Source organism: Dermacentor albipictus, chromosome 6 (assembly GCF_038994185.2).
Source record: "Dermacentor albipictus isolate Rhodes 1998 colony chromosome 6, USDA_Dalb.pri_finalv2, whole genome shotgun sequence".
NCBI lineage: Eukaryota > Metazoa > Arthropoda > Arachnida > Ixodida > Ixodidae > Dermacentor > Dermacentor albipictus.
The window spans coordinates 38,839,709-38,852,889 of NC_091826.1; the positions used below are offsets into that span (position 1 = coordinate 38,839,709).

General features: G+C 44.5%; 1 long non-coding RNA gene across 2 annotated transcripts; it reads right to left on the minus strand.

Moving 5' to 3' along the window:
• Positions 1-1,295: 1,295 nt before the first annotated feature.
• Positions 1,296-12,877, minus strand: LOC135914555 (uncharacterized). 2 transcript variants are annotated; one of them, XR_010568335.1, is made up of 4 exons: positions 12,726-12,877; positions 12,458-12,647; positions 10,477-10,663; positions 1,296-1,430 (listed from the first exon to the last, which is right to left on the minus strand). It is a non-coding gene; the product is annotated as an uncharacterized lncRNA (long non-coding RNA). The 2 variants fall into 2 exon arrangements; XR_010568336.1 differs by having other exon boundaries at positions 12,741-12,862.
• Positions 12,878-13,181: the final 304 nt, after the last annotated feature.

The window sequence follows — 13,181 nt, forward strand, 5'->3', positions numbered from 1 at the left end:
GGTGATCAGCGCTCAGAAGTTGAGAGGGTTTCAGTGAGTGCGAGCTAGGGTAGTGAAAGTAGATAACTGGATGACCAGGGCAGTGTCGGCGTCTGCGATTGGTCATCTTCCCTTCGCTTAGCTTGCGGTGGCTGGTCAAAAATCGCGGGGGCGTACAACGGAAGGCTAAAAAGCCACTCAAGCAGATCCTCAATGAAAAATAATTGACAGTACAATCTCGTATACGTGCCGAAAGGGGTCGACAACGTTATATTGCCACGCAAAACTGTCGATTATGCGCAGAGAAATAAATTGTCCTCGGCAGCTCCGAGTAGCCAGTGCTGGATCGATTGGTGGGCACCCATCTTTTATTCCTTTCGGAACGGGGCAGCCCCTAGCTATTCAAAAAAAAATCACTTTTGTTTGGCACATTAGGGCATCTTTAGTGCACACACGTCGTTTTGACGTGGTGAGCTTTCGCGCTTTTCGTGATCTCCCGTGACATACTGAGGAAGTGGGGATGGTCGAAAACTTTTTGATCGCTGGTGATGGGTTATAGTGGCAGAAACGGAATAAAAACAGGTCTGAATAGCTTTACATTATAGCGTCCCTTACATGCAGCAGTATTGTTGTGCTATTTCGTTCCGTGTACCTTTATTTTCTTCTGTTAATTTATGATAAATACTTATTGCTCTGCTACGCATGCGAGATTACTTGTTCACTGTTTAATTTCTTTTTCTAGACGAAATAATAAACATTCAGTTGCGAAAAACAAGCCTTTGTTCAGTTTTACGTGGTCACTTAACACAAGGTCACTTAACACCGTTTCACGTGGTCACAAGAGTGGTCACTTAACAATACAATTGAGCAAATTAGCACAGCTTGACCTTTTATAATTGAGTCGTGCCCTCATTCTTCCGCTTCTTGATATGCTGCCACTGAAGGCTAAACGTGACTGCAAAAGGACAAGCAGGACAGATAATTTCTCTTTCAACATGTTTTATTGTGTTACCTCGGTGTGGTTTATTTACGTAGTGCTCAGTTTTGGACCTGTAGGAAGCGCCCAGTGCCCAGTCACGCCATAACAGCACATCGTAAATTGAAGTAGCTGAGCACATTAAGTGTAACGCTTTGTCTTTACCGCATTTTATTTTTCTCTTTTATGCATACTAATTCGTGCCAGATGACGCCTCAGGTAAAAATTTCCGGTGTGTCCGTGAAACAGTCGCAGGACCCAGTCGTTGCTGAATATGACTACACGTGATTGCTCAAGCCGATCTTATTCGCTCGGTAACATTACAGTAAGAAGTTAATCGCGCATCTTAAGAAAATCTTTATTATCAATACAGCATGAAGTCAGACACCCTTGAGAAAGACCGAAATTTATTTACGTCTTCCTTACGGAGCTTGGCAGATGCTGAGTGATTCGCCTTTGTGTATGCACCTAAATCCTGTTAAAGAAATGAGAAGAAAAAAAGAAGGAAAGAAAGAAAAGGTATGAACAATCACTTTAGGCTTATGCACGTACATAGGTTTATATTTGCACAGCGGTACGGCAAGTGCCTCAATAGCAGACATTATATTTGAATGACGTTCATGCAGCGGTTTGAGCGACGGTGTACTGCAGAGACCGTTCTTTGCGAACCTTCAGAGAGAGGCAGGCTGTATAGAAGCGAAGTCTTTCTGGCGACCTTCAACCATGAATATTATTCAACTACAATATTATTTTATTATGTTTTTGCAAGATGGCGCCCAGTAATGAGTGCTGCATTCTGAGCTCGCGACCTTTTTTCGGCAAGCAGATGCGATTTGTGTAAAATTCGGACACCACGTAAAGGGCATCATACTGGCTTACGAGGAACCGGAGGCGTTGAAGTCTGTTGAGTGTCCGTTTGTGTACAATCCCTGCGTGACTGCCGATGGAGACGCGGCAAGGATTAGTGGGGCTGCCACCGTGACGCAGCATCAAAACTTTCAAAGCTCATTTCTGTAACAACGATAATACGTCACTGAATAAAATACGTCGCAATATATATATATATATATATATATATATATATATATATATAGAGAGAGAGAGAGAGAGAGAGAGAGAGAGAGAGAGAGAGAGAGAGAGAGAGGGGAGGGAGGGAGGGAGAGAGAGAGAGATAATCAGGAACACCTTATACTTCTGTGAACTGTTAGGAATGGCCGTACGGGGGTGGCGACGTGCCAGCTTTCAGCCCGCTGCGCGTGTTCCAACCCCCCCAGACGAGGCGCCTTCTGAGAACAACGGATGACAGGCGGCCACGTGGCGCGCGGTCAGCTCTGGAATGTGGTGCGCCGCCGCGCCACCCGGGACGGCGCAAAGTTCTGCGAGGGCCTCGGTCGACGACACCGCAGGCTATGCTGTACCGAGAGTTCTACAAAGCCCTCGAACGCGTTAGCCTTTGTGTGTGTAGGCTCGAACGTGTTAGCCTTTGTGTGTGTGGGCTGTACTGCGGGGCGGCGGCAAGTTTACCATGATTGGACGCACATTCCCGACCATTCGTGCTCCGTCCACGCCGAACGATGACGTCGAACTATGACGTCAAGCGGAGGCTTATAAGCAGCGTTTGCCGACTGCTAGAGCGTGCTCGTGCTCGTGTCGTGCTCGTCGTAAGGAGCTGAGTGCTCGATGTTATGCCAAAATGTAGTAGTGAGCTGTGTGCTCGAATGCTGTTTTGTTGAATGTTAATCTTGCGGGCTCCATATGGGAGTCGCGCTAGACTGCCAATGTATCTTGTCTTAAAATATGTTAATCCTGTAAATAAATCCTGTTAACCGAGTTCCTCATCTACGACCTCCGACTCCTTCAAATGGTGGCAGCGGCGAGGTAGTCCGACGAGTCCTACATCTGCTTGACAGCGGTAGGATCGTCCGACGAACCCGACAGAACCAAAAAACCAGGCAGGATTCCGTAAAGGCTACTCAACAATAGACCATATTCACACTATCAATCAGGTGACAGAGAAATGTGCGGAATATAACCAACCCTTATATATAGCTTTCATTGATTTCGAGAAAGCGTCCGCAATAGGGATTAGTAAGAGGCGATTGGAGGATTGGTGGAAGAAACGTAGGGAAACGACAAAAAAAACGGAGACGTGCAAGATCACAGTTCGCAATAGGGGATCAGAAACTTTGGTTGCGGGAGTTCATCGTGTTTCTTTTTTTATTGTTTAACTTAGGTAGGACATTAGGCAGTATAATAGCAAGAGCTTGGTGTCGCAACCCACCGCCCCGTTCCAAAGGGCCGGGACGCTAATAACATCCATCCATGCATCCATCCATCCATCCATTCATACAAAATAACAGCCGAATCTTTCAAAGGCAATGACAAGGTTTTATTTGAGGAAAAAGAGAGCGTGAAAGAGAACCAGATGGAAAAACAGCTGGTGCTGACAAATTTCAACTGGAAGAAAGCCGAAGAGAAAATTCCTAAGCGCACTGCCACAGGGCTAGACGACGTTCCCGTTAGGCTGATTAATGAACCAGGAACAGAAAGTAAGGAGAAAAAACTCTAAAAGATAGACGAATACGAGACAGTTGGCGACAAAGTAGAATGAATTTAATTTATAAAGGTAAGGGGGGAAAGATAGAATTCACTCGTATAGACCGTTGACCCTTACATCGGTAGCCTACAGGTTAGTAATGCAGGCAATTAAATTAAAGCTGCAAACATGGGCACATAATAATGGCATTCGGGAGAACTTCAGAATGTGTTCAGAATAGGTAGGCGTGTGGATGATACCTTAATTGTCCTTACTCAGTTTATTTAAATATCCAAAGTATAAAGGGGACCGTTACATATGTGGCTTTTTTGGACATCACAGGAGCGTATGGTAACGTAGACCGCAACATTTTGTGGGATATTCTGGAGGCGAAGTCTTAGGCGACGATTGTGTACAGCTTTTGAGAGAGATTTACCTAGAAAACACCATTTGTGTTGAACGGGAGGGGAAGAGGAGTGAGGAGAAATTTGATATCAACAAGGGACTGAAACAGGGGTGCCCTTTATTCCCATTGCTGTTTATGATGTACATGGTAAGGATGGAAAGGGCGCTAGATGGAAGTGATATCGGGTTTTATCTCTCATACAAACAGGCAGGTACCGCGGCAGAGCAGCAGCTTTCTGGTTTGTTTTATGCGGACGCCATTGCTTTGCTAGCTAACAAGCAAAGTGATATGCAACGTCTGGCTAATATCTGGGGACAGGAAGGCGAGAATTTCCGTCTGAAATTTAGCGTTAAAAATCAGGTGTTATGATATTCAATGAAAGCAGTGAACAGACAGTGTCAATACAGGGCCAAGAAATATCTCGCGTAAAAGAATGTAAATACCTTAGTATATGGACAAACGAAGGCACTAGATATATGGGAACACGGGGAAAAACAATAACAGTAAAGGGGAAGAGAAATGCGGCCATAATGAAGCACAGAGCGCTATGGGGATACAATAGGTACGAGGAGCTCCTGAGTATGTGGAAAGGTGTAGTGGTTCCAGGACTCACTTTTGGAAATGCGGTTGTTTGGTTTAAATCAGGGGTACAATCAGGACTCGACGGGAACTAAAGGTCAGTGGGTCGCCTCGCATTGGGCGCTCACGGTAAGACTACAAATGAAGCTGTGCAGGGTGATATGGGCTGGACTAGTTTTGAAGGGAGGGAAGCTCGCAGTAAAATTGAGTATGAAGAACGGCTGAGGAATATGGAAGAAAGTAAATGGGCTAGGAAAGTGTTCAGGTATCTGTACAGGAAATAACATTGATTCACAATGGAGGAAAAGAACTAGGAAGCTTATCAGCAAGTATGCGGAAAGGGTGAGCAGCCTGCTAACAAAGCAGGTGAGGCGGAAAGTCAGAGTGGCTGATAATAAGCGCATAGGTGGCACCAATAGGAAAGAAACCTGGTATGCATGAGCTACTACTTAAGAGGAAAAAACGAAATCAGGGAAAAAACAGTTTATGATAACACAAAGGGAAGCTCATTACTTTTCGAAGGGAGATCAGAATTCCTTAGAACACGCACTTATAAAGCGACATATAAGAAAGAAGAAGAAGCATGTGCTTGGCTAGGGAAGCGATGGAGTATGTTTTATTAGAATATGAAGATATCTGCCCAGTGGTCTATTTAGTCACCTCGGGCCTTTGGATTCAGCGATAGCAGGGGAAAAGTAAACATGTCCGCAATGGAGATTAGTAAGAGGCGGTTAGAAGGCTGGTGGAAGAAAAGTAGAGATACTACAAACAAAGGAGGCGTACAAATTTCCCAATAGGGATTCGGAAGTTTGGTTATGGGAATTCTTCGTGGGCATTCTTCTTTATCTTTTTTTTTCTTCTTTTTAACATAGGTAATATAATAACAAGAGCTTGGTGGGGCAACCCACCGTCCCGATCCAAGGGGTACACACACGGTAGTCACGTGTTCTCGTGCACAGCGCGTAAAATCGCGCGCTGCGCGAAACGAGACAAACACAACAGCTCGCGCGCGACACCGTCAGCGGAAGTGCGCCGCGCAGCAAAAGGGCGATGAGAAAAAAGAATGAAGGCGGGGCCCGCGACGTATGCGTCACGCGATCCTCGAGCTTTGCATTCAAAGATCCCTGACTGCTTCTCACAATTCACTGCAGATTATGTACAACCGTGATGTTTACCGGGAAAACGCTGGCGGCGAACGCTATTCGCGAAGGCGAGCTTTCTGGTAGAAACGCGGCCTCCTGCGTGGGCCGATCCCGGAGGTGGTGCACAGCTGCTCCAAGAAAATTGCATCATCACCATCATCATCAGCCTACTTTATGTCCACTGCAGGACGAAGGCCTCTCCCCGCGATCTCCAATTACTCCTGTCCTGCGCCAGCCGATTCCAACTAGCACCGGCAAATTTTGTTGAGAATTGCTCGCGACCGTCGCACGTTTCTTGCAACCGTTGTTGGGGGCCCGGCGACGCACCAAGAGGGAGCCGGCGAGCGGACGAGGGGGCGCCCCGCTGGGCTGGTGTCCCGACCGGCGCCTCGATCCGCAACCCGATCCGTGCCCCGTGTTTTCGGCGGACCGCCTGCTGGACGCGAATGGCCGGCGCTTCCGAGAAGGACGAAGGCGTCGGTGCGGACAACTGGGATTTTGTATTTTACTTTTCTCTTCCTTTTCTAGTCACTGTGATGTCTTTTGTAAAATAAACGTTCAGTCTTGAAGCGAACCCCGACGAGTGAGAATCGTTCCTTCGAGGCTCCTGCGTGCGCGGCCGCTGTATACGCCGCCGCCCGAAAGAGTCTCACGCAGCAGTTTTTTTGTAGTCGCACTCGCGAAGTGACCTCCACCAAGAGCGTTGGTCGTAGCCCTTTAATTATTCTACAAATTTCCCGATTTCGTCGCGCCACCTAGTCTTCTGTCGTCTTCTATTGCGCTTACCTTCTCTTGGTACCCGTTGTGTAACCCTAATTGTTCAACGGTTATCTAATCTGCGCATTACATGACCTGCCCAGCGCCATTTTTTTTCTCTTAATGTCTATTAGAATATCGTCTACACCCGTTTGCTCTCTGATCCAAACCGCTCTCTTTCTATCTCTTAAAGTTGTGCCTACATTCTTCGTTCCATCGCTCTTTGCGCAGTCCTCAATTCGCTCTTAAGTTTCTTTGTCAGTCTCCAAGTCTCTGCCCCATATGTCAGCACCGGTAAAATGCACTGATTGTATACCTTCCTTTTCAATAATAACGGTAAGCTTCCAGTCAGGAGCTCACGATGTCTGCCGTATGCGATCCAACCTATTTTTATTCTTCTGTGAATTTCCTTCTCATGGTCAGGGTTCCCCGTGATTAGTTGACCTGGGTAAACGTACTCCTGCACAGACTCTATAGGCTGACTGGCGATCCTGAATTTTTGTTCCCTTGCCCGGTTATTCATCATTATCTTTGTCTTCTGCAAATTAATCTTCAGCCTCACTCTTACACTCTCTCTGTTAAGGTCCTCAATCGTTTGTTGCAACTCGTCTGCAGTGTTGCTGAATACAACAATGTCATCGGCAAACCAAAAGTTGCTGAGGTATTCGCCGTCGATCCTTACTCCCAAACCTTCCCAGTTTAATAGCTTGAATATTTCTTCCAAGCACGCAGTGAATAGCATTGGAGAGATTGTGTCTCCTTGCCTGACTTCTTTCTTTATAGGTATCTTCCTACTTTACTTGTGTAGAATTAAGGTGTATGTGGAATGTCTGTAGATATTTTCCAAGGTATTTACGTAAGCGGTCTGTATTCATTGATTACGCAATGCCTCTATGACTGCTGGTATCTCTACTGAATCAAATGCTTTTTCGTAATCTATGAAAGCCATATAAATAGGCTTGTTGTACTCTGCGGATTTCTCGATAACCTGATTAATGACATGGTTGTGATCCATTGTAGAGAATCATTTCCTGAAGCCCGCCTGTTCCCTTGGTTGATTAAAGTCCAGTGTTGCCCTTATCCTACAGGAGATTATTTTGGTAAATATTTTATATTGTATATTATTTTCTATTGCTCTGTTAGTAAGCTAACAGAGCAATAATTTTGCAGTTCTTTAATGTCTCCTATTTTGTAGATTACTATAATGTTTGAATTATTTCATTTTTCTGGGACCCTTGCAGTTGATAGACATTTCGTATAGAGAGCCGCCAGTTTTTCAAGCATTGTGTCTTCTCCGTCTTTGATTAAATCGACTGTTATTCCATCTTCCCCTGCCGCTTTTCCACATTTCATGTCCTGCAAGGCCCTTCTGACCTCATCTCTAGTTATAGGAGGAGTTTCTGTATCCTGTTCATTGTCGTTCCGAATTCAGTTCTCCTGAGTCCTCTGGGTACTGTACAGGTCAGCATAGAATTCTTCCGCTTCATTTATAAAACCTTCGAGATTGCTGATGATATTACCTTGCTTATGTTTCAGTGCATACATCTTGGTTTGTCCTATGCCAAGTTTACTTCTCACTGATTTCAGGCTGCGACCACTTTTTACGGCTTCCTCAGTCCTCCCGTTATAATTTCGAATATCACTTATTTTAGCTTGTTGATCCGTTTTGACAGTTCCGCGAATTCTATCTTATCTCTTGGGTTGGACACTTTCATTCTTTGTCGTTTCTTTATTAGGTCCTTTGTTATTTGGGAGAGCTTGTCTACTGGTTGCCTTGGTGCCTTGCCTCCTACTTCAGTTGCTGCCTCTGAAGCCAGCCTCGTTATGGTTTCATTCATTAGCTCTATGTCATCATCATCACCATCACCTCTCTGTTGTAAGGCTGCAAATGTGTTTGCAAGTACCAGCATAAATTTCTCTGCTTTTACCCTTACTGCCTTTAAGTTGACTTGTTTCTTCTTCGCCAATTTTACTCTTTCTCTCTTCAAATTGAGGTGAATCGTAGCCCTCACTAACCTATGATCACTGCACCTTACCCTACCGATCACTTTTACATCCTGCATTATGCTGGGATTAGCACAAAGTATGAAATCAATTTCATTCCTTGTTTCACCATTAGGGCTTTTCCAGGTCCACTTTCTGTTGCTACGCTTCCTGAAAAAGGAGTTTGTTGTTCTCAGCTTAATCCTTTCTGCGAATTCTACCAGCACCTCTCATCTAGCGTTTCTATAATCGACGCCGTAGTTGCCAATTGCCTGTTCACCCGCCTGCTTTTCCCCCACTTTTGCATTGAAGTCATCCATTACTACTGTATACTGAGTTTGCACTTTTCTCATCGCTAACTCAACATCTTTGTAAAACTGATCTACTGCCTCATCGCCGTGGCTGGATGTTGGAGCGTAGGCTTGTACTACCTTTAATCTATAGTTCTTATTAAGTTTGATTACGACTACGGCTGCCCTCTCATTAAAACTGTAGAATTCGTCAATGTTGCCCGCTATGTCCTTATGGATTAAGAATCCTACTCCGTATTGCTTCTTATCTGGCAGACCTCTATAGCAGAGGACATGGCTATAGAGGCACATGGCATCGTTTTCGTTTCTGTTATTGTTCCGCACTTTTAATATGTAAGTCTGAGAAGATTTAACATAAAGGCCTTGTGACATTTCTTTGTGGGTCGTCATTCACAAAATTCCGAGGAATAGCTTTGTCAAGAATGTAAGGCAAGGTATAAGTAACTTTAGCGATATAATGGTGTGCCAATATAACGCGAATATACCGCATGGCATACAGCAAGGCGTGGCATATACATATACCTAAATATATAAGGAAACTTTTGCTCACGGACAGCTTCGCCGACGCCGACACCGACACTGGATTTTCAGCCATACGGGGCCTTTAACGCATTATTAAGTATTTAAAATAATAAACCTCATAGCTGCAAAAAAAAATGTAACTCGACTACCACACTAAAAGATAGGCAAAACTTGTTAAATAAGTTGTTGTAGCGTGAAAGGCGCCGCGTACTTAGAATGAAGACCGCATACATGATTTTAAATGTGTTTTTTTTCTATGATTTGATTATTATCAAACGCCTTAATCATTCTGTTCGCTTTGTTTATTCAACTTTATGCACCAGCTCCGTGCGTACTTCGCCTAATACTAATACGCCCACTTGTGCGCCCATCGCGCGGGTTAAACCTGAGTTCATCATCAGAATAAGCCTATCTTTATGTCCACTGACCCCCCCCCCCCTCCCCCGAACGAAGGCCTCTCCCTGCTATCTCCGATTGCCCCTGTCAATATACCTAGGTTAAACGTGGTCAAACGTCGCGTGGTTGAAACATGGCGGACGGCGTCGAAGCGGGGAGTGCCGGAGGCGTGGTGGTGACGTCACCGACGCCATTACCGCGCCGCCGGCGCTTGGCCACGCCTGTTGGCCAAACTCTCAGAATGTTATTTATTTATTTATTTATTTATTTATTTATTTATTTATTTATTTATTTATTTATTTATTTATTCATACTGCAGACCCCATAACGTGGTCCAAGCAGGACAGGCATTTTTTTTTACAAATCACATTGAGTATAACGGTGAACGTACATTGTGTTTTACATCCAGAGACAAATAAACAGCAAAAATGAACACAATGGTTAAATGTACACAATACTACACGATGGCAACACGATCACGCTCTGGTATAGAATTCCATTGAAACACTGTGTGCGGTAAAAAGGAAACATTATAAGCATCTGTTTTTGCGAAATATGGTGTTAACGATCTGGGTTGTTGATGTCATGTATTACTTGTTGACAGGTGGGGGATAAATACAATGAAGGGTCAATAGCGAATTTCTGGTTAAGGAGAGAATTCAGGAAGCCCAAATGAAATTGCCTTCTTCTGTACTGAAGTGTGGGTATGTTATTGGCTATCATTAATTCCACATCATATATCCGTATCATATATGGCCCTGGTGCGAACCAATGACGAAGGCCAACAGGAATGGCAAATAAATTACGTAGTCGAAAATAATCATTACGTAATACGTTTACAGCACCTATTACAAAGAAGGAACTTTCGAGACGTGTGACATTCAACTTACGGTACGCGCATGGGCAATGCTGAAGGTATGCGTCGGGATAGCGAGAATCTCTCTTGTTGGAGCAGCGCTGACCAATCTGAGCCAATGGACGACATGTAATCATCCCGTCGAAGCTCAAGCAACAGTAGCCGAGCTGATGGCATCTTTCGCACTCGTTGTCGCTTTGAGGTCCCCAGTCAGTGTATCCCTAACAAAACGACAGCATCAGACAAAATGTGAAGCCAGCTATGGCTCCTCTGCAACACATTAATGCGTGCTCGCACATATCAAGCAGGCTTGACAAGTATAGATTATCTCTTGTAGGGTTCTTTATTTTTCGGTGTTGAAGAAGAGTTCACGGAGTTATCTGGTATTACACACACTTGCAGTGCCTATGGGGTAAAAAAGGAACACCATAGAAGAAGACAGAAAAGACGACAGGACAGGAAGGACTCATTTACTGCTCCGAAAGAAGTGCACCCAAAGAAGTCAGGCGGCTAGAGAATGAATTAAGGGCTCAAATCACAGACCATACGTCTGTCGAGCCACTTGTCACAGGCTTTAATCGTGACCGTATAGAACCAACAGACAATGAAGCCAAGAAAAGCATAGGGCATATTAGCTGCGGTTGAAATTGAAATGTAGAAAATAATGAATAAATCATGAATTCTTCATTATTTTTCCAGATTTTAACTACAGCTAATTTTCTCTATGCTTTCCTTGGTTTCATTGTCTGTTGGCTTGATATGGTCATGACTACCAAAAAATTGATCCCTTCGTTTTCCCTTCTTCTCTCATTGTCACTGACGTTGTAGCACACACATAGTGGTATATAGATGGTTACATTCCTTTTTTTTTTTGTAGTCTCATAGATACAGTGATAACACAGTTATCAAACTCCGAGGCACACATTGCAATTTCCGGAAAATCAGCTGTGCGCGAATCCGCATGGTGGAGGAAGTTTCGAGAAAGAGGAAATTGTCATCCTATAAAATAAATTGATGCATAAACTGTCCTTGATGATTATCTGTCATGCCAAGCATTTTTGAAATGTACAGACGACGCAAATGTGTGTAATGAGTAGCGACGAGTATTTTAAGATCTGTCTTCTTATCTTTATTTATTTTTATTTTTTGCTCTCCAAGCTCTGGAAACGTCCCATGTGTCAAATTTCCAACTAACCCACGTTTCTTCTCTATGAATTTTCAATGTTTCCGTGGGGATGCGTCCTTCTTTTACCAGGAGGGCCCACAGGAGTTTCCAGGTTGTTCTCTTTTCTTTATTTTTTAAAATAATATGATAAGCTGAGCTCGCAAAGATGGCAACGATTTCAGGTAAACCAGGAGATGATTCAGAAACTTGAAAGAAATGCCGTCCTTGGCTTGATTTTCTATCGAAATTAAAGAAATAAATGAAAATTAAAGCCATCCTTCTCTATCATTCTGCCCTCAGTTTATTTACAACGCGTGGTTGCAGTGTTAGTTCTTCCATGCCCGACGAGCAGCCACTCTCAGTGGTGCCCTGGAACAAGGGCGCCAACCCTGCACGACGGGAGTCACCATCGACAAGAAGATGGAAGCACTCGGTCTGACCGCTGAATGACTCTGTAAATTAGAGCAATAAAATGTATCCTATCCCATCCTATCCTAGTTCTTACACACGCTAGTGCTAGTATGTTTTCCACTTAGTGCTTTCGGAGGCATGTTGAGGCTGCACCGTGCAAAAACACCGAGGCATCAACACAGCTTGTATTACGCGTGCCTTGCTAATGCGAGTTCGTTGACGTTTAACTAAAGCGGCGACTGAGCAACTTAAGAGCACGTAGCGCGCAGAGATGGAAAGAGAGAGGGGAAGGCAAATAAGGCTTCGCTCTAACAAATACGCTTCTTCTATACGAGCAAAACATGCGACACCACCGCCTCCTATCCACAACCAGCAAGCTACCATAATTGTCACGGCCAGTATACCTTCCAGCATCAGGGTATAAAATAGGGACACTTACCTCATCGCTGTAGTCTCCTTTCACGGCAGCACATTTAGGCATCGTGTGCGCAGCAAACAACACGACAACGGCGAGGAAGGGAACTGTCATTCTGTTGCGATGGCTTGCCATCTATATATACAGTCGGTGCTCGATGCTCTGGTCCCAGTTGTTCGGCGTGTGAGGCAATCTTCTCGATTCACAGCTACCCCTGCACCAAGCAGCGATACGCGGGCCAGAAACGACGTGTACAATAACAAGAATGAGCACGCGCAATTGATGTACTGACCTTTATTATACTCACAAAGTGGCTTGCTTTTCTGTTGCACAAATACGTTTCCGCTGTTTTTTTCCTGAATACCTTGTGATTTCTTCCTTTTCTCGTGTGTGTGTGGGGGGGAGGGGTGCGTGCGCGTTAGCGCACACACACACACACACAAAAGAACGAGTGCGATGAGCGATCGCTCGGCGAGCATCGAGGTGCTTCGCAGTTGTGCTGGCCCCTCGTTGGCACAATAGGCGGTGACCCATCTTCATTGTTAAGAGCGAGCTGAGTGACATGAAGGAAAACAAGAACAATCTGTTATGCACAAGAGTTAGACAAAGGAGTGAGCCGTATGTGCTGGCCACCATCTATATATAAATTAGAGCAACTGAATATAGATCAGCATGTGCACCATTAGACAAGGTTGAAAGGCTTCTAAAAAAAAGAGCACTGAAAAGGCGTGTTGCGCAAAAAAAAAGA